Genomic DNA, 24,841 nt, shown 5'->3' with positions numbered 1-24,841 from the left:
CTCCTAACTCGTCACCCAAATTTGCTTCTCAAAACCTCACCGCCACTTCCATGGCCGTGACTCATTTTACACGAATCTCCTATGAGGCCAAAGGGAAAGGATGGGGTGTCTGGCTGATTGCTCAGGGCACTTGACCTCTGCGGCTTTTCCTCTGCTATCTGCGTTCTTGGTGTTGTCGTAACCAGCTGTTTCAAAATACTGCTTAACTTTCCACATTCTTCTAAAAGGAGGAGCACAGTATACAGTATTTAGGAAACTTGGGGACACGGTGCTTGCTCAACTTAAATAGTTCTTGAAAGCCCTGGACTGTCATTTAAGGCAGGGTCCCTGCATGAACTAATCTCAGAATTTCTTTTGTTGCACAGGTGAGTTAGAGGGGTAAAAGGATGAATCCGGAAGACATCTGGACGATGCTCAGATACTCAGGCTTGGAGGTAGGCAACTTGGACCAATGGAACCTAAGTCTCCTTTAGCCAAATAAATGACTCAGCTTCCTCGCTTTCCTCAGGGACCCTAAGGGGGTATACTTCCTTGAGACCGGGTAGTATTAGGGTCCTCCTCCTCCCCTTCCTCCTCCCCTTCCTCCTCCCCTTCCTCCTCCTTCTTTTCTCATTGTACTTATAATGGTATGTGTGCTTTAATGGCCCACCTAAATAAACCAAGGTCAAAAAAAATAGGATGAGTTTTTGTCATGGGCAAAGTTTCAAAGTCAGGCTGCATGGCTCTGGAGGACACACGTCCACGAAAAGGGACTTGAGTTGACCTCTCCTCTTCATCTTCAGATTCTGTGCTCTGAACTCTGATCGCCCTTCTTATGCTGCATCATACTGGAATGGTACGAGTCTCTACTGGCCACCATCCTCGTTTTGTGTAGAATCAGAGGCTTCTGTGAGAGTGTCAGCTCTGAGAATTAAACCAAGGAGGAGAGGTGGGCGGGAAAGCGCTCCTAGGCTATGCGGAGCTGTCCAGCAGTGAAGGAGCTGCATCAGCGAAGTCTCTGTGAATCACACTGAGCGTGGCAGCTGGGAGTGGGGATTCATCTAGAGCATGCCTAACCAGAAAGACTGTGTGCATGCCTGCATGTATACAACTGTTTTCTTTTCTTTAGGTTTCAGCTACTCACAGAATCCTTGGTCTTAAAATATGAAATGGACAGTTCTAGAGAGGAAAAAATTATAAATTTTAAATTGCATGCCGTTCTGAGAAGTAGGATGAGAGTTCACGCCATGCCCTCCTGAGATGTGCATTATCCCTTTGCCCAGTGCATCCACACTGTAAGTGGCACGTGAGACACTTAGCAGCCACCGTGGCTAGCACGTTAACTGTCACTAGATCAAAGTGATTCTTTGAAGTAACCCTTAGTTGACTTACTAATGGCTTCAAGGCATAATGGTGCTGATGACATAAAGGATTTCCTCTAAGTGAAGAGGTGGACTTTCTTAACTTGCTAAGGAAAGAAAAAAGTAGATGCTGAAGTTTTGGAGACCTCCAGGAAAAACAAATCTATCTATACAATGGTAGAAAACAAAAAGGAAATCTCTGTGTGCTAGCTTTGTTATCAATCCCAAACTGTGACAGTTATGGCTGTCCCATACAGGAAGTGCTTAGTCATGACAGAAAAGGAATTAAATTATGGGTCTTGGTCCTACGGTTTCAGGCATCTACTGTAGCATGAATCTTAACAGTTCTTATTAATAAAATCAAACCCGGGGCCAGTTATTGGGGTGAACACTGGATGGTCAGAGAGACAGAACAAGCCACAGCTAACCTCACTTGGCCAACTTCTCAGCTGGTCTTGTTTCCTCAGACTGGAAGCCTCTGAGTCCTCATATCCGAATGGCTCTCAGCTGAACTGTGCAGCTAGAAGCCTGAAAGCTTAACCAGCCAAATGCTTCTAGTTTCTGGTCTTCACACCTTATATACCTTTCTGCTTTCTACCATCACCCCCTGGGATTAAAGGTGTGTGTCACCATGCCTGGCCATTTCCAATGTGGCCTTGAACTCACAGAGATCCAGAGGGATTTCTACCTCTGGAGTGCTAGGATTAAAGGTGTGAGTGCCACCATTTTCCAGCCTTTGTATCTAGTGGCTGTTCTGTCTCTGACCCCAGATAAGTTTATTAGGGTGCACAATATTTTGGGGAACATAATACCACCATAATCTACTGACCATTAGAGCCCATCCTGTGTATGAGAAGGGACTACTGTACTCGACATACTGTATATATTCACTCACCCACCCACCCACGTGGGCGGTGAAGAAAGAGAGGAGCAGAAATGTGCAGGGGAAGAAAAAGGAGACGGGAAGAGGAATGAAGGGAAAGACAGGATTACCATACACACAAGCAGTCTCTCAGCTTGTTACTGTTGATCATGTGTGGGCGTGCACAAGTGTGCACACACACGCATACACCACACACACACACACACACACACACACACACACACACACAGAGTCTGTAAACATGCCCTGTTAGTGTGTTGCAGCTTTAGTATTTATGTTCTGCAATCAGAAACAGTCATTTTAAGCAATGTGTGTGTGTGTGTGTGGGGGGGGGGAGTAGCTAGTCAAGGGCTTCCTTCCCAGAGTGAGTGCATAACTTAAAAATTTTAAAATAAAGTCCATGTGTCCTGTAAAAGTCTCTTAGCTTTTTCCCCTTTCCAAGAGACAGGTGCATCCCTATCAGATTATGCTCACTTACCTGATAAAATCCAGTAATCTACTGCACAATTATTTTTTTATTAAGTAACTTGATATCCAGCCATATTTGTTTCTCCTTCCTTTCCAAAGGGAAAACCAACACGACCACAAATATCCTAGAGTTGGGAACAGGGAAGGAACTGGGAGCATTTCTTGTCCAGCTTTCATATCTCAGTCATTTAAATATTATTCCAATTTTCTAGGAACATTCAATTGATGGAAGAAAGGCAAAGTATTCCTTTGTAATTTTTAAATATTTAAAAACTATAAGTTAGTAAGTAATTTTTATTTCAAAATTGAAAATTCATTATAGAAAATTTGGGAAATATAGCTGGGCGGTGGTGGTGCATGCCTTTAATCCCAGCACTCGGGAGGCAGAGCCAGGCGGATCTCTGTGAGTTCGAGGCCAGCCTGGTCTACAGAGAGAGATCCAGGACAAGGCATCAAAACTACACAGAGAAACCCCATCTTGAAAAACAAAAAACAAAAGAAAATTTGGCAAATACAAAAATATGCACACCTCAAAATAAAAACATTAGACCGTCTTATTTCATGCTCACTGTTTTTTTTTGTTTTTTTTTTTTTTTTGAATGAAAAAAAAAAAAAGAGCAAAGTAAAAATCCTTTTTGGTCCAAACTGAAAACCATTGCCTACAACGATTTACTCTTCCATTCCAGGGACCCGGGATCTCGTGTGTGGAAACATGTGTGGAAACATGCTACTGTGCTACCTCCCAGCCTGTCGACACAGCTGAATCATCTCTTCAGCCGCCTCCCTTCCTTGGGCCCAGTGGACAGTAAGTTATCAAGGGAGGGCTAGACCCAGCAGTAGGTTTGTGGGCAACTCCTCATCTTTCTTCTCATAACTAGAGACCCAAGAAATCATAAAAGGAAACATGATGTCACAGAACAGCTTTATTTTTGTGAACTAACTCTGAAGGTCCCCCACTTTGGACAGCTGTAGTCAGTCACATGCTTCCCCGAGCAAAGAGCCCCACGAAGAAAGAAGGTAACCCGAGCCTCGAAAAAAGCCTTTTATCCTCCACGATTTTGATGCCTTTAAATTTGTCACCTGAATGTGATATTAACATAATCGTCTGCATTTTCTGCTAATGAATGCACCTGCTTCTAAGACTTTATTTTAGCAGTTTTAATGAGCTCTTCAGAAGAGTTGGCCTGGACTCGCTGCACTGCTGGAGAAAAAGCAGCTGTAAGCAACTAACGCTGCATTCAGAATGCGGGCGGAGGCTCTGTGAAGCTGTTAAACTTGAGAAGCAATGCCTACCCATCTGTCTGCAAGAAGAGAAATGAAGCTGAGCTGTAGTGAAAAGTGGGCCTGGCCAGGGAAGTCTCTCCGCTGCCTGGCCAAAAGAAATGGGCCTCAGGCAACCCTCTGAACCCCAATTTCCTCCTTTGTATAATATGGTGTCTACTTGTTGTAACGGTTCCATGCCTCATGTTATAAGCACTCAATAGTGGTAGATTTCCTTACAACCATAATGTTTATTCTTAAGGAGACTCGAGTTAGCGAAGGGCCACGTATGGCTGGAATTCACTTATGTGAACTCTCCAGCCTGGGAACCACAGAGACAGAAAGTAAACCGGTGGTGGCCACGTTGCGGAAGGAGGGAGGGAGTGAGCACCAGGCAGTATCAGCCTAAGGGATACGAGGCTTCCCTTTGGGGGTGATAAAAATGTTTGGGAACTGGATACAAGGGGAAGTTGTACAATGTCACAAAGACACTAAAGGCCTGTGTATTGCTGCCTTTAAAATGGTGACTGTTGTTCTGTGACTCTCACCTAAGCATAAAACAAAAGCACTCCCTTAAATAAAAAAATGTGACTTTAAAGGGATCAAGCAAGTTGATTGACTGCAGGTCCTAAGAGAGTTCTTAGGTGAATAATGACTCATCAAGCCTCGTGCTAAGGAAACCAATCTGGTCTCCTCTACCGAAGCCATCAGGATGTCCTTTCTAGCTGAGTCATACCTTGCTTCAGGGTAAAAGCATCCTTAGAAGAAGTCATCCACCAATCTGCAGATGTTCAAATCTCTAAGCCATCCCCAAAGTCATGGTGTGAGCACAGTAGGGGAGACATGTCATCAAATCTGTCTCACAATTACTGCACTCTGACTTCAGTCACACTTGCATGCCTGTCACCTCAGATCTCCACCTTTCCTTCCACACAGTCCTCTGTGTAACTTTCATTGGAAAAGTTTGGAAAGTAAGGACTAATAAACTACCCTAAACGCAACGGAACAGAAAGTGAAAAATAGGACAAGTGTCGCTTTAAAAAAAAAAATGCACAGAGCAGACACATCACAGATCATGAGGCAGGAACATCCTAGATTAATGGTGCTACCTCCCTCCCCCTCCCCCTCCTCCCCCCTTCCTCCGCCCCTCCCTCCCTCCCTCTCTCCCTTCTAATGGTGAGATAGATGCTAAGAAAATCTCCAATTCCCTTTTAACTTTTATTTCAGTAATAGTGAACAACAATGGCAGTAACTGCCCCTCTGGATGCCTCTCTTCACAGGATGTTGGTTAACAGTCTTCCCTTGGTGTTAAGGACTGGCTCACTGGCCATTCACCTATACTCCTAGGCCCAGCTTAGGAATCATCACCAGCTTAACACGGGTTTCTCCCGAAAGGTCCTGATTTCTAGAATTCTCCAAGCCAAGGCTTCTGGCCGCTCTGTGCACCCCTACATTCCAACAGAGCCCCTTTATCCAGACTGATGTGGAACATCTCTCCAGAGGACTTTGAGTTCCGTTCTGAGACCTCCGCTGTGTAACTTGAGCTCACCTCCAGCCACCCTCTGGCAGTGTTCAGCCACCAGGGCACTGGCTGCATGCTGATGAAGGTCTTGCTATGCCTCACCCTGTGGTCCTCAGAAGGGCAGCCTCAGCATCACCTGGAGATCAGCATCAGTCGGCAATGCAGGCTAGAGCCCACCCTCAACCTAATGCATCAGAGCCTACAGCTCCCATTTAGGTTCAGGAAGCGGTGGTCCAAAGGATCTGTTTGAGTTTGCTTTTGCTGGTAACATGACTCACCATGTCAGGTTCCCAAGTTGTATCCGTGCACTTTCCACTTCAAGGTTCTAACACAGATTTCCCTGCAGTGCTCCTGGGCAAGGCTAGCTCTACTTTGGATGAGGTCCCACCCAGTGGGCCTCACGGTGATCTGTGCTTCTGTGCAGTGAGTGGTCACACGTTTATATGGCACAGCCTCCTGCTAAGCAAGCTATGCCCACCCCCTAGGTCATCTTGCCCTCCTGTTCCCACAGCTCTAGTGGTACCATGTTCATAAATTGTTGTTAAAGAAGGAAATCACCAGAAGGGAAAAAAAAATAATGTCTATAAACCTGCATAGTTTAGAGCTAAAGAATATGTTAAAATTTTCCATTGTGGAAATTTCCCAGCTACTGGGCTCTTTAGATTTTTTTTTTTTTTTCAGAGCTGCAAGCAAAGAATGGAAATTTCCAAAGGCAGCATCGAGAGCTGCTGTTCTGCTGACTGTCTCGCTCAGCCGGGGTCATCTGCTGCTCTAAGACATCAAGGAATGCCAAGGTAGCTCTGAGAGAACACACAGGCTTCCTCTGAAGGCAGGAAGGGATATCTTAGTGAAGCCTGGGAGCTGGGAGGAGGGAGGGGCGGCAGAAGTGACAGCCCCTGCGCCTTCACCCTCAACAGGAAGTTTATCCTACTTGACTTCTTTCCAGGGGCAGCTGGCTGGCAGGACTTTTTTTTTTTTTTTTTTTTTTTTTTTTTTTTTTTTTTGACATTCCTAAGGTGGGTGGGAGATACAGAAACATGAAAGAAATAAACATTTGTTGGGGTCTAATTTTGAAAACACTACCTGGTAGATTTACCATTCCATCTTTATATGACCTGCCCAAGTAAACATCTTTTTTTTTTTTTCTTCTTTTTTTGAGACAGTGTCTCACATTGCCCAGGCTGGCCTTGAACTCCTGATCCTCCTCCTCCACCACCTCCCAAGTGCATGTGCCATTATGCCCAGAGTTAACTTCTGAGCTTAGAGTCTTCAGCTGTACCTCCCAAGACAGCCCTGTCTTCCCATCCTCCATAAACCAAATCATCCACAAATAACTCAGCAGGTTCCTTCCCCACCTTGGCACTAACATAACAGCCCTGTTCCTTTCCACTGAAGCCACGTAAAAATACATTCCCATTCACAGCTGGTCCTGCCGCCTGAGTCAACAGGCATCTAATAGTTCCCTGAGATCTGGCATGTTCCTTCCACCCACGGATGCTGCTCCTACAGATCTCTAACAGCAGCAACTCCATGGAAGTTAGTGTCAAGACGTCAGCATCCTGCAGATGCCCAAGGACCCTGAGGGGCATCGGAACAGAAAGAATATTTTCAAACCTAAGCCGTGTGGTTTTTGTTTGAATTGTTTGGAAGCTGTGTTTTTGTTTTTCACTTTTCAAGATAGTCTTAGGAAACAGGTACCACCTATGAGTTCTGTCTTCTGACATCCCCCGGTATCAGGGAAAGGACTGCTATGGGAGGTTTTTGATATCCTTGTTGTTGTTTATACTACGCATTATTTATTGAGACAAGTTTGGTAACAGTGAAAATTTTCTGGCAATAAACTTGAAAAACAAAATATCTCATGGCAGCTCCTGCCACAAGTTTGAAGCTAACGGGCCTACGTGATGATACCCTGTCTTGAAAAACTGAAGAGGAAAATGAGTTAGGAAGGTGGCTCAGTTGGATGCTTGCTGTGGCGAGTATCAGAACCTGGGATTGGATGCCCAGTACCCTTTTAAAGTCTGGCATGATGGCATGCATCTGCAATCTCAGTGGTGGCGAGGCAGAGACGGGAGGGGGCCTGGAGCTCACTGGCCGGCCCATCCAGCTAAACTGGTAAGTTTCAAGTTCTGAGACACTTTGTCTCAAAAAAGAAGGTGGGGAGCGGTTGTGAAAGATATTTGATGTCTACCTCTGATCCCCCCACAAATGCACATGTACCCCACAAACATGTACATACACACAGAGAGAGAGAGAGAGAGAGAGAGAGAGAGAGAGAGAGAGAGAGAGAGAGAGAGAGAGAGAGAGAGAGAGCTTAATAGGGGGAGCCGTCAAATAGCTGATGGGCAAAGCGGCTGTGCCGCGGCTGTCAGTTCAGTCACATTTATATATAGATGCATCAGTGGCCAATTTTAATAGCACCTGTAACAGTAGTGGGGCATGGAACGATGAAGCAAGAATATTTAGTGTAGGGCTGTTTAGACATTAGTCCCAAAGGCTGTTCAGTTCAGTCACTGGGTGCATCTGTGATAATGGTTTGCTTTATACCTTTAATGGGTTAAAATTGAGCCCGGTTCCCTGGTGAAATCCATCAGGTGGTATCCGAATGTGGGTCTGGGTCTCATACGACACGTCTCATTTTACTCCTCCTCTGTACCTGTCATGTGCTAGGGGATAATGGTCGACTCAGTGGAAGACACTGATGATTCATAGCTGTGGGTGGGACTGAATAGACATGTATGATGAATACATCTTTCCACTGGAGACCACAGAGATGACTTTAAAAAAAAAATCCCTGGTTGGAATGCATGCTGCTTTAGATTATGATTGCTTATGATTTCAAACACGGCCCTGATTCTGTCCCTCCAGTCTCCCTGCTGTCTGCAGCAGCTCTAATCAAGAACTGGGGGTGATTTCCAGACCCTTCCAACCCAGGCTGGCCTTTTGCCTCTCGCCGGCTACCGGAATGTAGCAGAAGTAACTGTGCCGAGTCCAAGCTGAGCCTCAAGTGTGCCCTTCCACTTTCTCTCTTGAACCTGCCACTGCCGGCTGAGTGTAAGCCAACCCGTGGGAGGATGAGTGACTGTGTGCAGCGGGGATGAAATGTCCCAACTGACAGGATCCTGGGTCACCCAGCCCCAGGCAGGGCACTGGGTCTGGTCCTTAGACCAGGTTTTGCTGACCTTTTATCTGAAGAAATGTGTTACCCACAAAAGCATTAGTACCCATTCTGGGATCCTAGCGGCTTCATTGTATTCCAACTCCATCACTCTGGGGGGAAAGGGCGACAACTAGTTCACTCACCGCAGAAGACAAGAAGGGGCTGGGATGTGGCTCAGCGGATAGAATGCTTGCTTAGCGCGCACAAAGCCCAAGCTTGGAGCCTCATCGCGACATAAAACTGGACATGCCTAGCACATGCCTGTAATCTCAGCACTTGGGAGGACAAGAAGTCAAGGTTATCTTTGGTTACATAGGGGATTTGAGACCAGTCTGGGATACATGAAACCCCTGTCTCAATTATATATATTTTTAAAATAAGGAAAGAAAGAAAGAAAGAAAGAAAGAAAGAAAGAAAGAAAGAAAGAAAGAAAGAAAGAAAGAAAGAAAGAAAGAAAGAAAGACAAGAAGAGAGTTGACACAGTACAGAGATTATACTGGGCGAGTACTACATGGGACAATTAAAGATTAAAAGCCCCTTAGCCACTTCAGCCTCGATGGGTGTTTGGTCAACGCTTCAGGGCAGAACGATCAAGCAGTGTTTCACTTCCCAGCCTCTAACCTCGCATACTCATTTAACAAATGCACGCTGCATGTCTCGGTAAGGACGGGGCGCCACTTGTTCCTTGCCTGCTCGGAGTTCCCCCGAGTGGATTGTGCTGTTTCACGCCTCCCTAACTCTGCACACAATGTTCCCTCTGCCTGGAACACTCTTAGCCCTCTTCTCTTACTGGCAAACGCCTACTCACTGATCAGACTAGAGCTGAAGGATACTGCCTCTTGGAAGACTTCCCCAGGAGCACCTCCACCTCCTCGCCCTCAACCTCCGGCCACACGCTTGGTCTCAGCATTCACTCTGCCAGCCTAACAATTAAAGCCGAAAACGCTTCTATGGCACTAGGCACTTACTGTGTGCTGCCGGCAATGTTCTACAGCATCATTTGATTGAAATTTTCCACATTCTCGAGGCTCTCCTCAAGGCAGGCACACGTTCCGAAGTACGTGCTGAGTCCTTCCCACCTGTTGAATGAACAAGTTATGCAGTGATTTATCCCATACACCCACTGAGGGCACCTAGTGCATCTACCTTCCCACTCGGGCAGTATCCAGAGCAAGACTTCCAAAGGGCAGCAGATGAACGCACGGAAAGAACAAGCACCACAGAACACATCCCGGCCTTCTCCTCAGCTCTCCATCGGGACAAACATGGTCAGGAACTTTTTGAGGTAGCTGTCAGCATGTATATAGCTGGTATATATTACCATGGTGCCACATATCAGGAATGGAAGGCGTCAAGAATTCTCTGGTAACTTTCCCAAGGGTGCATAGCTAGTGTGTGAGAGAGCTGTTTCTGGAGGCTGTGTTTACAACCACAAGAGGAAAGGAAAGCTGAAGTGACTCAGCATGAATCCATGTCGGCCCTCAAGGAGGAAGACAAGGGATGAAACTGAGGACCTGAGTGATCCGGTGGGCGTGGCCGGGTGCTTGGGCCTGATCATCAATAGGCTTGCACTCACCTGGGCACTCAGTGCTCAGCGTGGAGAGGTGGTGGTACAGATGGTACCTCCAAAAGTTTTTCTGTTGTGATGTTTACTCAGCATGGTGCCTCCCGGCCCACAGAGGCTGTTTAAGACCTCCCTGACAGCAGGCAGAACCTTGCGGTAGAACCCCTATGCCGGCCAAAGGACACTTTACCAATCAGCATCTGGAAGACGATTACTTGGAACTGTCTATGAGGCAGCTGCTGAACCTGGCTGGGCACGGGCACTTTTTGTGAAAAAACAATGGCCAGCTGCTCACTGAAGCTTTGGCAGTCCCCATGGGGCCTCCCAGGCAGTGTACCTCTCTCAGTGAGCCAGACAAAGGCAGGGACACACGGTGACTGGACTACAGCCGTCTCAGCCCAGGCCTGCTCTGCGGAAAAGACAAAGAACAGATACTTGGAATGGAATTCTGCTTCTGAGACAAATACGAGCTTGGAAAATGCTAGGTCTGAGCACTGGGACATGAGAAAATGAAAATGACCAGTTTCTGCAGACCCTTGACGTCCACAGTCCCTTTCAACACAAACAAGTCCATACTTGGCTTCTCAGACGGGTTCAACCTGTGTCCTATAGGCTGTATGCATCCGAGAGAGCTAAGGATGTGGCCTACAACATTTGTAGATGACACCATCGTGTTACGATGTCAAGAGGTTGGACATCCCTGCAGGGTGTCCTCTCCCTAAAACTAGACCCTCTCTAATGGTTTAAAGGGCCGAGCAGCGGCCAGGATGGCCTCCCACAGGCTCCTAGTCCTGAGTACAAAGCACAGCAGAGGGAAGTAAGAACTCCAGGACTCCAAATATCCATGTGCCCCCATGTACCTGGACCAGACTGTGCCCGCTGGCTTTCCTCCCAGTGAGGAACTTCTCCCAAAGACACTGATGGTCTGGCTGGAAAATGTTAGAAATATCCATTTGATTCGCTTTCATTTTCAGGGCACAGGGTAGAACTGATTGTACTTTACGTTCCAACTAAAATAACCCAATTGTTGTGTTTACAACCTGTGTTATCCTGATTAACAAAAGTCTTTTGCTTGTTTCATTGGCAAACTTTTATTTTCCCAACTGACCATAAACTCCTTGAGGGTCCAGATCGTAATCTTACTCCTTTGGACTCCTTTGTACAGACAATATGTCACAGTACTTAGTGGAGGTCAGAGGGACAGAGGACAGAGTGTTTGGAGGTACCCCATGCTCACACACCCTGCTCCGGCTCTGAGGAGGTCTTCAGGAGCACTTAAGTCTGAGATGCAATTTCCTTGTCTTTAGATCCCTCTCTGGCCTCCCTGCCAGTTGGGAAGATCAAATAAGATAATGCATGTGAAAGTATTGTGTAATCCAAGAACCGCCAACCACTGAAACGTAAGGAATCCTCAGAGAGGCACTTAGTAAATATCTGATTGATTTTTAATGATAAGGCATTGTCTTCCCTCTTCTCTACAATCAGCCCCTTTAAGGATTTTATTTCCTAGAATTTAATTTTATTTGAGTAGTAAAACCACTTCACATCTTCCTGATAGTGCATGTCCCTCCTCCTGCCCCGCCCAGAGTCACCTTATTTGATTGTAATCTAAGCAAACCAACCCCAAAAAAGTCACAAAGCACTCCACTGTCACATCAATCACCCAGGATTCATGGGAACAAATACATTCAGACCCCACTTCAATTTCAGAACCTTTCTTGTACTGCTTTCAGACCACGAAAATGGTACCCTAAGGAAGGCTGTGCATATCTTTGTGCTGTAGCGCATTCAGTGGACACAGGAGTTCCAAGCCTGTATCATCATGAGTCCAGGCCAGCGGAGGAAATGAGAGATGGCATGCCTTATGTGAGGAATTTCACAGAGGTGACACTATGGCCCAGGCTTTTCAGAACAAGTCGTTTATTTATAGTCTTTGTTCTGTATTTGTTCTTAGCAAAGACGGCACTCTTCGTTATAACGGAGTTCTAGACGATACATTAGAAATCTTTCAACATGGATCTTTTTCAAAGTGCTTTTAAAAATATTAAGTGTAGTTTCTGGGTTTCTTCTCCCTTAGCCAAAAAACAAAAACAAACAAACAAACAAACAAAAAAAACCAAGAGACACAGGAAATAAATAAGTAGCTCATTCCAGGGATGAGTTCACACCTGATTTTCCATCTAGTTCTCTGGGACCAAACAACACGAAAGTAAAAATAACTAGGTTTTACAAAATGGACAAAAACCTAACAGCCAAAGAACCACGGACTCGGCTTAAGTACTAGCATCTCAAACTGAAATAATTCGATGTTTATTTTCAAATGGTACTTACGAAACTTTATGAGCCTATCTATGTCTCTTCCAAGCTCAACCAAAGTGTGAGCCATTGGATTTGTGTACAGGTTTGAAATGTGTTGTTAACGTTATCGAACTTCGGCCAGTTTTGAATAATACTGGTAAATTTATTTATAAAGCCCCTTTTAGGGGGCTGCCTTTAAGAGGAAGTAATCACTCTAAAGCAGCTGTCTGTGTTAAATACACCAAAGATAGAAAGAATAGTAAACAAACAAACAAACAAAAACCCCAAACTCATCATCAAACATTCAACAACTGTAGACATAAAGCCAATCATGAAAGCCTTACTTTGTATTTGAGACCATCTTACTATGTATCTCTGGCTGGCCTGGAACTCCCCTTGCACACCAGGCTGGTCTAAACTTGCACTGATTCACCCTTCTATGCCTCTAGAATGATGGGATTCCAGGCATATACCACCACATCTGGCCTTTGTGTTTAGTACCCAAGAGGGAGGCAAGGACCTTGCCCGTGCTGAGCATATATTCTCAGCTCCTGAAGCTTTAGTTTTAGCAGATATTAGTAGTATCCATACATGATATCAAAATACATCTTAATGTTCAAACTTGATAGCAAGCTCATACATCTTTTTTTTTTTTTTCTTTTTTTTTTTTTGGTTTTTCGAGACAGGGTTTCGCTGTGTAGCTTTGCGCCATTCCTGGAACTCACTTGGTAGCCCAGGCTGGCCTCGAACTCACAGAGATCCACCTGCCTCTGCCTCCCGAGTGCTGGGATTAAAGGCGTGCGCCACCACCGCCCGGCTTCATACATCTTTATTTTTCTCTAATTATCCTATTATCGGGAGACACTTTTCTTTCTTAGTCTCAAAGCTTTCCCTTCTCCTAAGACTGGTAGGAAGCCAAGTTCCCTTCACAATCAGACCAGAAGGAAAATACCTAAAAGGCAATGTGTGGCTTTAAACTTTACTAATTTATTAATTATTCCCTTCTTATGACACATGGTCTCTGTGCCTGAATTGTTGAGGAAGATGGTGGTGTTGGGAAGGCAGACGTTTCCAGCAGCAGAACCAGTTCTTAGTCCCTCTCTTCCCAATGAAACAGGGGATATGGGGAGTGGTGGATGCTAGGGAAGTGGTGGATACTATGGGGGTGGGGCGGGGCTGTGCCTCTGCAATCCAATAGAGGGTGAGCACACTAGGGGCAGATATCAGAACCCAAGCATTTCAAGGTGGAGCGTTCCTTGTATGCACAGGTTATTTACTTATTTCCTATATATTACTAAGTGCTTGCTCAGAGTGCAGTTTGCCATATAGAATTAGCATTGCAAGATGTACCAAAGTCTACATCAGTTTACAGTCAAATCATACTTATAGGAGATCTAAAACAATTTAAGAAAAACAAATGAGAAGAGAGAAGTTGGGTAGAGGCTGTATGGCTTTAATACAACTTGGGTTTCTCCTTTTATACTGTTCCCATAGTTAAAAAAAAAAAATCAGCAGCTTTCCTATCTAACTGGTAACACTCGAAGCATTTGGTTAATTTTAGGATCCTTGACTGCTGTTGGGAACAAGTGTACTGCTGTGGCAGGAAGTGGAAGGTGTAATTGGGAACCAGACAAGAGACAAAAGGCTTCCTTCACAAGCATCACACTCACAAAATGCAGAAAGTAAAGTAAAAAGATAAGTGATTTTCCTGAGTAACATAAAGCTACAGTTCATATGCAAGCTCCTGAAAGAGCCAAAACCGACTGTTCCACAAACCTTTCACAGACGTTTTCAACCCCTAAAGAACAAGGGTAAGGCCCACAGTGATTCATCAGGTAAAGGTGCTTGCTGGCAAATGTGATGCCCATCCCTGGGACTCAGATGGCAAAAGGAAAGAACAGACCTGATTCCCACAAACTGTCTACTGATCTCCACACACCCATACACATTCAGGCAAGTGTGTCTGCACACACATGCACACACACAAAATGTAATATTGAAAAAAAAAAAAACTGGGCAGCAGTGGCACGTGCCTTTAATCCCAGCACTCAGTAGGCAGAGCCAGGCAGATCTCTGTGAGTTCGAGGCCAGCCTGGTCTACAGAGCGAGATCCAGGACAGGAACCAAAACTACACAGAGAAATCCTGTCTCAAAAAATCAAAACAACAACAACAAAAAATAAATAAATAAATAAATAAAACAAAAAAAACAAAAACAAAAACAAAACAGCCAGGTAGTGGTGGTGCACACCTTTAATCCCAGCACTTAGGAGGCAGAGGCAGGTGGATCTCTGTTAGTTTGAGGCTAGCCTGGTCTACACAGTGTGTTCCAGACCAGTCAAAGCTACATAGTAAGTCCTTCTCTCTCTCTGTCTCTCTCTCTCTCACACACACACAAACACAAACACACACAGACACACACACACACAGACACACCAAAAAAAAACAAAACAAAAACAAACAAACAACCAGAACAACAAACAACAAAAAAAGCAAAGGTAGAATGGTTTGAATGTGAGATATCCCCCACGAGGTCATGTGTTTAACACTCGGACCCTAGTTGGTCGTGGTGTTTAGGGAGGCTGTGGACTTTTTAAGTGGTGGAGCCTAGTGAGAGGATATAGACAACTAGGGATGGGCCTCTGAGGGCTCCAGGCCATCTACAGCTCCTTGCTGGTCCCCCTCTCTGCCTCTCTGCTGTCATTATGTAGCCAGCTTGCACCCACTCCTGACCCATAAAGACTTCTCTGTTTTCCCTGCGGTGATGGACTGGAATGTTCAACCACATTAAAGCTCTCCTCAATCAGGAGAAGCCAATACAGACAGCAAGCCACGAGATGTCCCACCCAGAGTCCCACTGCTCCTGATCATTGGTCTGCATTCAGCAGAGAAAGCCAAACACAAATCAAAATACTTCTTACCATTCATGCCCAGCTGGGTGCTTTGTTTTGGTTTGTTCTGAGACAAGGTCCCACACAAACTGGCCTTCAACTCCTATCAATCCTCTTACCTCAGCATCCAGAGTTCTGGGATTATAAACATGGTTCCCTGTAGATTTTGGAATTCTGGGATAAAAACTTAACTTCTTCCTCCATTAGGAAGCCCTGAACAGGAATCTAAGAATTGAGGTCAGTACTTCTTAGCTGGGTCAGACAGGGATGTCTAGCTCCTTATAAGAGTGTGGGTGAGGTGGGGTATCTGTAGCTCTCTGTGAATGACATCAAAAGAAATGAGGACAATGAACTTCCTTAATTATCAAGTGCCTCCAGTGACCTTTGGTGTCATTGCTAAAAAACTACATTATGTTTGTTCCTCAGCATATTGATGCCGAATCTGAGACAAAGGTACATGGCTAGATTTACTTATTCAAGACAAAAAAAAAAAAAAAGGAAGAAAGAAAAGAAAACCCTCTAATAGGTAACACAGAAAACACCTGGGAAAATGACCATGTTAGTAAACAGGAAGAAGGAAAAGAGAAACAATGAGATTTTAAAAACTAATAAACATAAGAAGGAAGGAACATGAATAAATATGCATTGGAATGAGTTTCCCTTTCAAAAGATCTGCGAGACAGAGCTAAAACTTTAAGATATGTACAAGGAAATTATCTCAAAAAAGTGACTAGAAAAGTTAGAAAATACATGTCTGGGAGATACCTGCCAAGCCAATTCCAAAGTGGGGGCCGTGGTAATGATGGAATTCAAGGCCACACGCACTTAATCGGAAAAAAAATGATGGAAGTTCAAGGCCGGGCCTGATGGATATCACACCAAACACATTTGCCTTGGTTTAATTGGAGGCGCCGATGTGTTTGGAATAATAGTCCCTCACCCCGCCCCCTTCCCTGCTTTTCTTTGCAATACTAAGGACTGAGCTGAGGGCCTTGTGGACTCTAGGCAAGCACTCCACTCCCGAGCTACAACCCAGCCCTCCAGTCTTCTGCTATAATTAGAGGTTAGGGATGTAGTGGGTGGGGCCTGCTGAGGTAGAATTGAACTGGAAACTTCTCCAATTAACAGTTCTTCTCTTTGTTCTCTTCCTGTCTGGAATCCATACGGGACAGCTGGAGCGCTATGAGCCATCTTACAATGGTGACGTGGTAAATAAGTGGCACCTATTAAGGTGGCGGACCAGGAAGGCGGAAAACTGCCCCTCAGATGATCAAGGAGCCACTAAAGCAGCCCTGGATTTGCTATCTCCAAATATCTTTCATGTTTGAGAAAAATGCATTGCTGTTTCTTAAGGCACCATTCTTTGATTATTTTGTATAGGGATGGAAGCCTAATCCCAGTGGAACAAATATAGACATGAAAAGGTGTTAAAAAAAATTGTAAGCTCTTTGCACTAGAAACAAAGCACAAAAATTAAAAAGGAAATCAAAAGACGAGGAGTATGTGATGGCACAGACAATCACAACGGTGGGCTTTGATGTACTCTTCCTTTCAGAACTCTCTAGAATACAGCACAGACAACACGCAAGGATGGCCGGGACTACAGACTCCAAAGCTCACTATCTGCACAGAGACATGAACAGACGTTTCTGATTAGCAAACAATATATAAACCATATTTTAATATACAAAATGGGAATATGCAACCTTTTATGGAATGTTTACAAAAATCAAGATCCTTGGCCAGAAAAGATGGACGAAGACTGTGGTCCAGGCACCAGAAAAAAAAAGGGGACAGCTGTCCAGTCTTTCTGTGCCTCGTTTCATAGGTTATTGAGGACAAATTATTAATATCATAGCCGTTAACTTTATCTCTTATCACTACGACTCCCCCCAGCCTAACATTTTCCAGCCTGATGCTCTGGGTAGAAGAGCCAGGTCATCAGCTGGCCGTCACTGCTCCACACGGATAGGGCCAGCAGCAGGCAGGACGGCTGGCGTTTCTCGGATTGGCCCCAACTGAGCAGGGAACACAGGCTCTACCACAGAGTTCAAGAGCACCGAAAGAATGTTAAATGGATGGATTGTTACTCACAGGAAAAGAAACAGGCACCATGCTTCCAATTATTCTTCACTGCAGACAACAACTAGCTGTTTCTGCTGGCTGGTACAGCCCCTGCATGGGGACACTGCTGAAGAAACCCTGATGAAGAGGGATGAATGTGGCCAGTGAATTTCTCTGACACAGTCCCAGCTATATTTTTGCTTATTGCTGGCAAGCTAACATGAGGGAAACAATCGACAAAAAAAACGTTGAGAAGAAGGCCCGAAGGACAAGAAGGCTTCACAGTCCTTCACAAATAGAAACATTTTATCCCAACGGCGGCGATCATCTAGGACACAGCACTGGGCTTCTTAGTGAAGCTGTTGGTTCGAAGGAGAAGAACATACAACATTCTTCCAAGAGAGGAACATACGTCATTTTTATTACAAAAATGTAAATACTGAAGTATGTAAAACACGTAAAAAATCGATCAATACAGCTGGGGGTGCTGGTATGTATCTACAGTCCCAGCTAGCTGGGAGGCTAAGACAAAAGGGTCGCTTGAGTCCAGGACTTTCAGGTTAGACTGGGCAATACAGGGAGAGCCTGCCTCAGAAACCACCAACAATAACAGGTAAAGACAAGGTAAAGACATAAATAAATCCGCTATCTTATGACAATGGGAATTTATTAAGAATCCTATATAGTCACTCTATCTCTCAATCATTTGTTTCACATAATTAAATTACAAACATATATCTGTTACAATAAGTATTTAGTTCCTTGACCAAATAAAGTATAATAAAAATACCAATTATATTAAAAACTCAGTTTTGCTCCAGAACTCGGAGGGCGAGCACCAATGAACTGAAGACAGTAAGTTTCCCAACTCATTTTAGGTCACTGACTAGGCAGAAACTGGCTGATGTCATCTAGGGATGAATAGGGTGTTTGTTCCCTTGCTTCTGGGGACCTGGAGCTGGAGCGGCCTCCTCACAGGAAGCCTGTGCTTTGAGTATAGTTGTGTGTGCTGTCTCAGACATGCAGATACACAAACGGATGAGCTAAAGGCTCAGGGTTGTTTGTTTGTTTGTTTGTTTTGTGGGGCGGGGGCCCAAAATATTTTCTATCTAGCCATTCTTAATTTTTTTTTGCCTGATCTTAAGGCATCTTGTTTAATTTTTTTAAAAAATGGGATGGCAAACTCAGTCTCTCACACTAATTTCTGCACTTATAAAGATTTTTTTCCCCCAAGTCATACCTGTAATCCTAGAAGTTGGGTGGCTGTGGCAGGAGGATTGCTGTGAGTTCAAGGCCAGTCAGGGCTGCATAGCAAGATTCTGTCTCAAAAAGAAAAAAGAAAGAGAGAACAAGAGATAAAGGGAGGGAGGGAGGGAAGGAGGGAGGGAGGGAGGGAGAGGGAGGGGAGATGGGGACAGAGGAAGACGAAAGAAGGAGGGTAAAGAAGAAAATGGGTGTGTGTGTGTGTCCCACTCTTACACACAGGCGGGACACACACACACACACATACCCATACACGAATGCACACCCCCCCCTACACACTAGCAAGCACAGCAGCAGATGTTAGTGTACTCCCTTTAGAATTTACATAGTGCCTACTTACCAGGGAGGGAACAGGATGGAGAAGAGAGACCAAGAACTAAAGAGTGAGAAGAGAGATGGAGGAGAGGCCCGCCTGGAATGAATTATTCTGGAAGCCTAGACTGTTCTTCTATAGCCCCACTGATGAGGACTATCTGTTTTAGTCAACTTGGCTGGTAGTAGTAAGTGTTTGCTGGATTGAGTTCTCAATTCTTATCAAGATCTTTCTGAGAAGGATGTGATAATGGAGACTCACTTTTGTTTTTGAGACAGGGTCATGCTATGGAACCCAGATTGGCCTTAAACTCAAAATCTACCTCTCAAATGCCAGGTTTCCAAATGTGCTCCACCCTACCTGTTTTACTGGTTTTTTTTTTTTCATGTGTAAGTGTTTGATTATACATGTTTTGGAGGGCATATATATATACACCTACATGTGGAAGCTCAAGGCTGGCACTGACCCTGGGAGCCTTGACTGTGTTCCGCTTATTCACTGAGGTAGGGTCTCTCCACTGAACTCAGAGCTCATCAATATGTCTTGTCTAGCTAGCCAGCTTGTTCTGGGAATCCCCTCTCTCTGCCTTCCTGGGATCTGGGATTCGAGGTGGGCTACTATGCCTACCCGGCACTCCCACGGATGCCAGGGGATCTGACTTCAGTCTCTCTGCTTGCTTGCCACATGCTTTACCTGCTGAGCCATCTCTCAAGCTCCATACCTAGTTGTTGGCTTGTTTGTTTTGGGGTATTGGGAATCTAGACCAGGGCTTCTTGATAGACAAAATTTCTACCTCTCAATTAACCTCCAGCCCCCAAACTACATGAAAATTCTTAGACAACAAACTGAGGATTATTGTCTATTGTGAAGAGTGTCTTCATAAGGCAGGCCTGCATGTGTCAAAGCAGGTAGTACAGAGCCATCTCGCATCCTTGCCTTCTATTGCACAGGGGCCACATACCTCCTGCTGTCCTTGTCCTGTGATGGGAAGAGATACCACGAAGGCCCCTGAACTGGTGGAAAAGAATAGGAAAAAGGGGGAATGTGCAACCTATGGAATCTGGAATCTCTTCCCATGTGCTTTTGAAAGATTACTCCATTTTTTTCTTGTCCCCACTTGTCTTTCTGTCACCAAGCAAGGACACTCAGCTCTGCCCATTGAGAGTTTTACCTGCTAGCCTAGCATGATGGTTCACGCCTTTAATCCCAGCACTCCAGGGGCAGAGGCAGGCAGATTTCCATGAATTCAATGCCAGCCTGGTCTACATAGAAAGTTCCAGGCCAATCAGGAATATAGTAAGATCCCCCCATCTCAAAACTTTTTTTTTTCATCTGTCTCTCTGTAAGAGTACAGACAGCTAAGGATAGTGTGGCAGGAAGTGTGAGCTGATGGGGAAACTGAGGGCTAAAAGTCCTTAAGATGACCAAAGAAGGAAGGAAGTGAAAACCAATTAAATAATTCCCACTGTTGGTTTCTACTTCAAGTAGCATTTCTGGTTATAAGATTATTTCAGGAGTCAAAGTATGTGTTTTCTAAACCTCACTCAGCCCCAGAATGCTCTGAAGTGTCCTTCTTTATTCATTAGTCAAGAAGGAAGCTACCTCACCCAGAATTCACCACTGAGAATGAGTCATGATGCCAGATTCAGGGGTCAACCAGATATTGCCCCGTCACATAGGATACTCTTGTCTGCCAGGTACTTCCCGCCTCCAGGGAGCTACAGATTTTTGTTCCATTGTGATGTTGTACAAACATCTCTGTGTTTATGAAAAAATTCAATGTAGCAGGGCGTGGTGGCGCATGCCTTTAATCCCAGCACTCCAAGAGGCAAAGGCAGGTGGATCTCTGTGAGTTCAAGGACAGTCTGGTCTACAAAGTAGATGCCAGGACAGCCAGGACTGTTACACAGAGAAACCCTGTCTTGAAAAACCACCAAAAAAATTGCAATGTATATGCACATGGTGTTTGTAGCATGCCATAATTATAAGTACAAGTTTAAGAAAGTGTCAATTTGTCATTCCATGCAAGACAAGGACAAGCGACACATTATGGATCCTCATTTTTGAAATCATGTCATCATTATTCAGCTTTACAAACTTGACTCAGTCTTTTCTCATATACTGGGGATTGAGTGCTCTCTCTTACATTTCAATCATTCATCAGGGATGTCAAATAACCCAAAGATTTATGGTGAAATTAATAATAAGGATCAAGTACAAGTAGCTGGTCGCCACTGTATCTGACAGCATTTCTGTTTTTTTAGTTTGCTGATGAGTCTAGTAACGGGCTTCACTCTACAGTTCTCTGTAGGGGATATTGGGACCTTCCACAGGGCACAAGACGAGTACATTTACTTCTTATTAGCTCATTTGCTGGGACTTCGGTATTCCTGCTTATAAATTAATACTTGTTGCAGCCAGATGATCACTCCCGACAAACCTCCCGAGACCCATCATCACTCCTGGTCAGAAACAGAAGACTCAGGCTCCCGTGTCTTCTACTCAATTCCTCTCCAGTGCCAAGCTACCAAACTGCCATGTCCCTTCTCTGCTGGCCCCTTGTTTCTGCTGCCCACTACTCCCCAAACGTACCCTGGGCGCTGCCACCTGGAGGCATTTTTTTTTCCAACTGTTCTACCCTCTTCTACCTTTTCCTCTTCCTCCACAACTACAAACCCAAGTCTTAACTATTTTTTTAAATAAACTTGTTAAAAAATTATACTAAATTAGGAATGAATGCATCCTCTCTAGAAAAGGATTCAAACAACACAGAAATATATGTGCAGTAGCAATAGAAATTTAAAACAAAACAAAAAACGCTGAAAGTCACTATGAATTCTAGTCTTTCCTGCCTCTCCACCATCAAATACCAACTGCATGTGTGCATGCCTCCCCCCCCCCCCCACCGCATACATGTATGTGCACACCTGCTGTGGTTTCAATGTTTTCACCAAAAGTCCACAGATCTGAATCTTAAGCCCAGGGCAGCAGTGTTGGGAGGAAGACTTAGAGGAAGGGGTTTAGGTCCCAACCTTCTGAATGGGTCATCATTCTTCTCTCGGGAATCAGTGAGTTCTCAGGACACTGGGTTCACTTCCGCCACAGTGGGCTGTCCGTAAATCAAATCTGGCTTTCTTGGCTCTCTTGATCCCATCCTAGTGCCCTTTCAACCCTGGTACGAGGCACCACAAGGCCCTGTGCTCTTGGGCTTCTGAACCTCAAGAACTGTGAATCAAACTTTCCATTGTTGCTATACATGGATTTCTGTATTGTTTGAATCTTTTCTTTTTAAACGACCAAGCTTGTGGTGTTCTGTTATAGTAACAGATAAGCAATGAAGACATCCCTCCTCACAAATAGCTAAGCAGTCCTCAAGCTCTTTTTCTCTAATATAGAATACATTCTATAAAGGCATATACATGTGTTATATAAAGGCATATATGTGTATTATATAAAGTCATATACATGGTAGCGTTTCTTTGGTTTTAGGCGACAGGACTGTATATATGCGGTACTCTGGACAACCTCCTCTTCTTCAAGGCCTAGCTCAAATTTCCTCTCTGCCCCGAAGCCTCCTTCACTCCCCATCACCTTCCATCTCAAACACACACTCAGCATCCACGGCTCTCTGCTGGTTTCTGATTTGTCTCTGTATGGTGCTTGGGCTGATTAATTTCTATTTGATGTGGGGGTGTCTTCTCACCAGCATGCAAAATCTTTGAGGACCGAGATGTTATCTTGATCCTTTGTGGTATTTAGAATTGTGGTATGCTCAAAATAGGTATTTGATATGATTTTACTAAGTAACCGAAGTTCAGGTTCCTGTTTACTGATCGAAGGCAGGAAAACTCTCCTCAAATGTGGGGAGAAGTTCAAATGAACAGAGGTAAAATGTTTGAGGGCTTTCATGGGCTTACCCTCAAACTCCAATGTGTTCTCCATGGTGGGGAGGGGAGTCTGACAGACCAGACAAGCACAGCACACGCCCCCACACCCCCCACCTCCCTCCCACCCCCCGCGAAAGTCAGAGACCCTGGAGGCCATGTCTCCTCTAACTCCTCAGACCAAGGACAGCTCCACCGGCTGAGCTCCCAAAGCCACCCTGGAAGGTTTACAGGCTGGGTGAGAAGGAAGGACTGTGAAGGAAGTCCAAACTATCCAGGAAAACACACTGCCTCGGACCTTTTAGGTTTCCAACATTTTGCCTCTCACAGAACCAGTTCTCCAGTGGATTTAATCACGGGCAGCTATTCAAACTGTCTTTCATCTTTCCTTTTGCACAAAGAGGAGAGCTGAACTCGCAGCTTCTGTATAAAATGTCACTCTCCCAGCATGACAGGAAAATGGAAACTGCCAATGAAACAGACTTGGTGTTTTCTTTAACAGTGTTTCTCGACCAGCTCCTTCATCGGTTTGGCTGCCTCTTTCCCTTTCGTCGGCATATGTGTGTGCATGCTCCTGTGTGTGCATGTGGATGGGGGCCAGAGGTCACCCTCAGCTGCCATTCCCCGTCACCATCCACTTTCTTACTTGTGAAGGGTCTCTCACTGGGCCGGGCCTCACCAAGTAGACCAAGCAGGCTAGCCCGGGAGCTCCTCTTGTCTCCACCCTCCCAGTGCTGGGATTACAACCGCACACCACCACAACTGGCTTTTTCCTGTGGGTTCTTGGGATCGAACTCAGAACAAGGCAAGCACTTTATCAGTTGGTCCATCTCCTTAACCCTGTGTCTCAGTCTTTTAGTCTAGCTATGGTTTTTTCGAATGTAATTTACTTGTGTCTGAGCATGCACAATGGATATCAACATCTGGATCACAGGAAGCTGCCAAAAATGTTTCTTAATGAGGGAGGTCCAGTTCTGCCTGCTCACACCTGGGTCAGGAACTGAAATGGCCTAAATACCTAGCCTTTTAGCCATAAGAGGCACACAAGAACACTGGTGAGCTATTGGAATGGTGGGCATTATGAGCGATGTTTTCCGAGAAATTCTATTCAATTCCTGTTACAACAAATTTATTTCAGATTTTTATTAAACTTTGTTGCTTGAAATAAATGGCTTGTTATATGGAAAATCTCTTTTTGTTAGAGATTTCCTCTGAAAGAGTATTAGTCATAACTTGTGGGAACATTCCTTTTGATAACGTACATGTCTCCTATTAATAGACTCAATTCTTAAAGTCCAAATAACCATTTTTAAAGACCTGACTTAATATTTAACAACTAAGAATTTTACTTCATAAAAAAAGTTGCTTTCTGTTCCAGAGGAGAACTTCTAAATCCCTCAACGGAGACTATTAATCAAAGCAGAGGAAATTAATTTTAGTTGGTCAGCGAGCGCTTGGGATAGTACAGATAACCAAAACGGTTAAACTACTTAGAGTTGTTCATCAAGCCAGCCAGATGGCTCCTCCCGCAAAAGTGCTTGGTGTACATGCTTGAGACCCATGTCCTATCCCTGAAACCCACATTAAAAACAAAACTGGGTGTGGCAGTGCACATCTGCAGTCCCAGCACTCCTGTTGAGGGAGAAGGCAGAGATAGGAAAATCACCAAAAGCTCTCAAGGGCCAGACAGCTTGGAATGCACAGCCAGCAGACAGACTGACAACTCAACAAGGTGGAAGACAAATGTCGGGGTGCACTGTGTAGAGGGGTGGTTGAAGAAAGAAGGCACTCCCAAGATGAAATTCTAAGGCCTATGTGGCAGCAGGAAGGTCCAGCCTCTTCTGAGGCATTGAACTCCGAGCAGCCATACAAAGGCGTATTTATTGAAAGTTACACAAAGTATTTCCTCATACCAAGGTTCCTAATCTTAAT

The 24,841-nt window shown here is 44.8% G+C and overlaps 1 long non-coding RNA gene across 3 annotated transcripts in view; it reads right to left on the bottom strand.

The window, feature by feature from the left end:
* Positions 1-24,841, bottom strand: part of LOC128098799 (uncharacterized) — an 82,973-nt gene that overhangs the window by 9,345 nt on the left and 48,787 nt on the right. For 2 of the 3 annotated variants that reach the window (XR_008214334.1, XR_008214335.1), the window contains exon 3: positions 9,602-9,712. This is a non-coding gene — a long non-coding RNA (uncharacterized LOC128098799). Of the gene's footprint in view, positions 1-7,750; positions 8,140-9,601; positions 9,713-24,841 lie in introns of those variants that run through there. The other variant, XR_008214336.1, reaches the window with a different exon arrangement.

The sequence above is a fragment of the Peromyscus californicus genome, unplaced genomic scaffold, assembly GCF_007827085.1.
Source record: "Peromyscus californicus insignis strain IS unplaced genomic scaffold, ASM782708v3 Scaffold_6__1_contigs__length_162567912, whole genome shotgun sequence".
In the NCBI taxonomy this organism is placed as follows: Eukaryota; Metazoa; Chordata; class Mammalia; order Rodentia; family Cricetidae; genus Peromyscus; species Peromyscus californicus.
The sequence above is the reverse complement of the archived record's forward strand: the minus strand, read 5'-3'. Positions and strand labels throughout refer to the sequence as shown.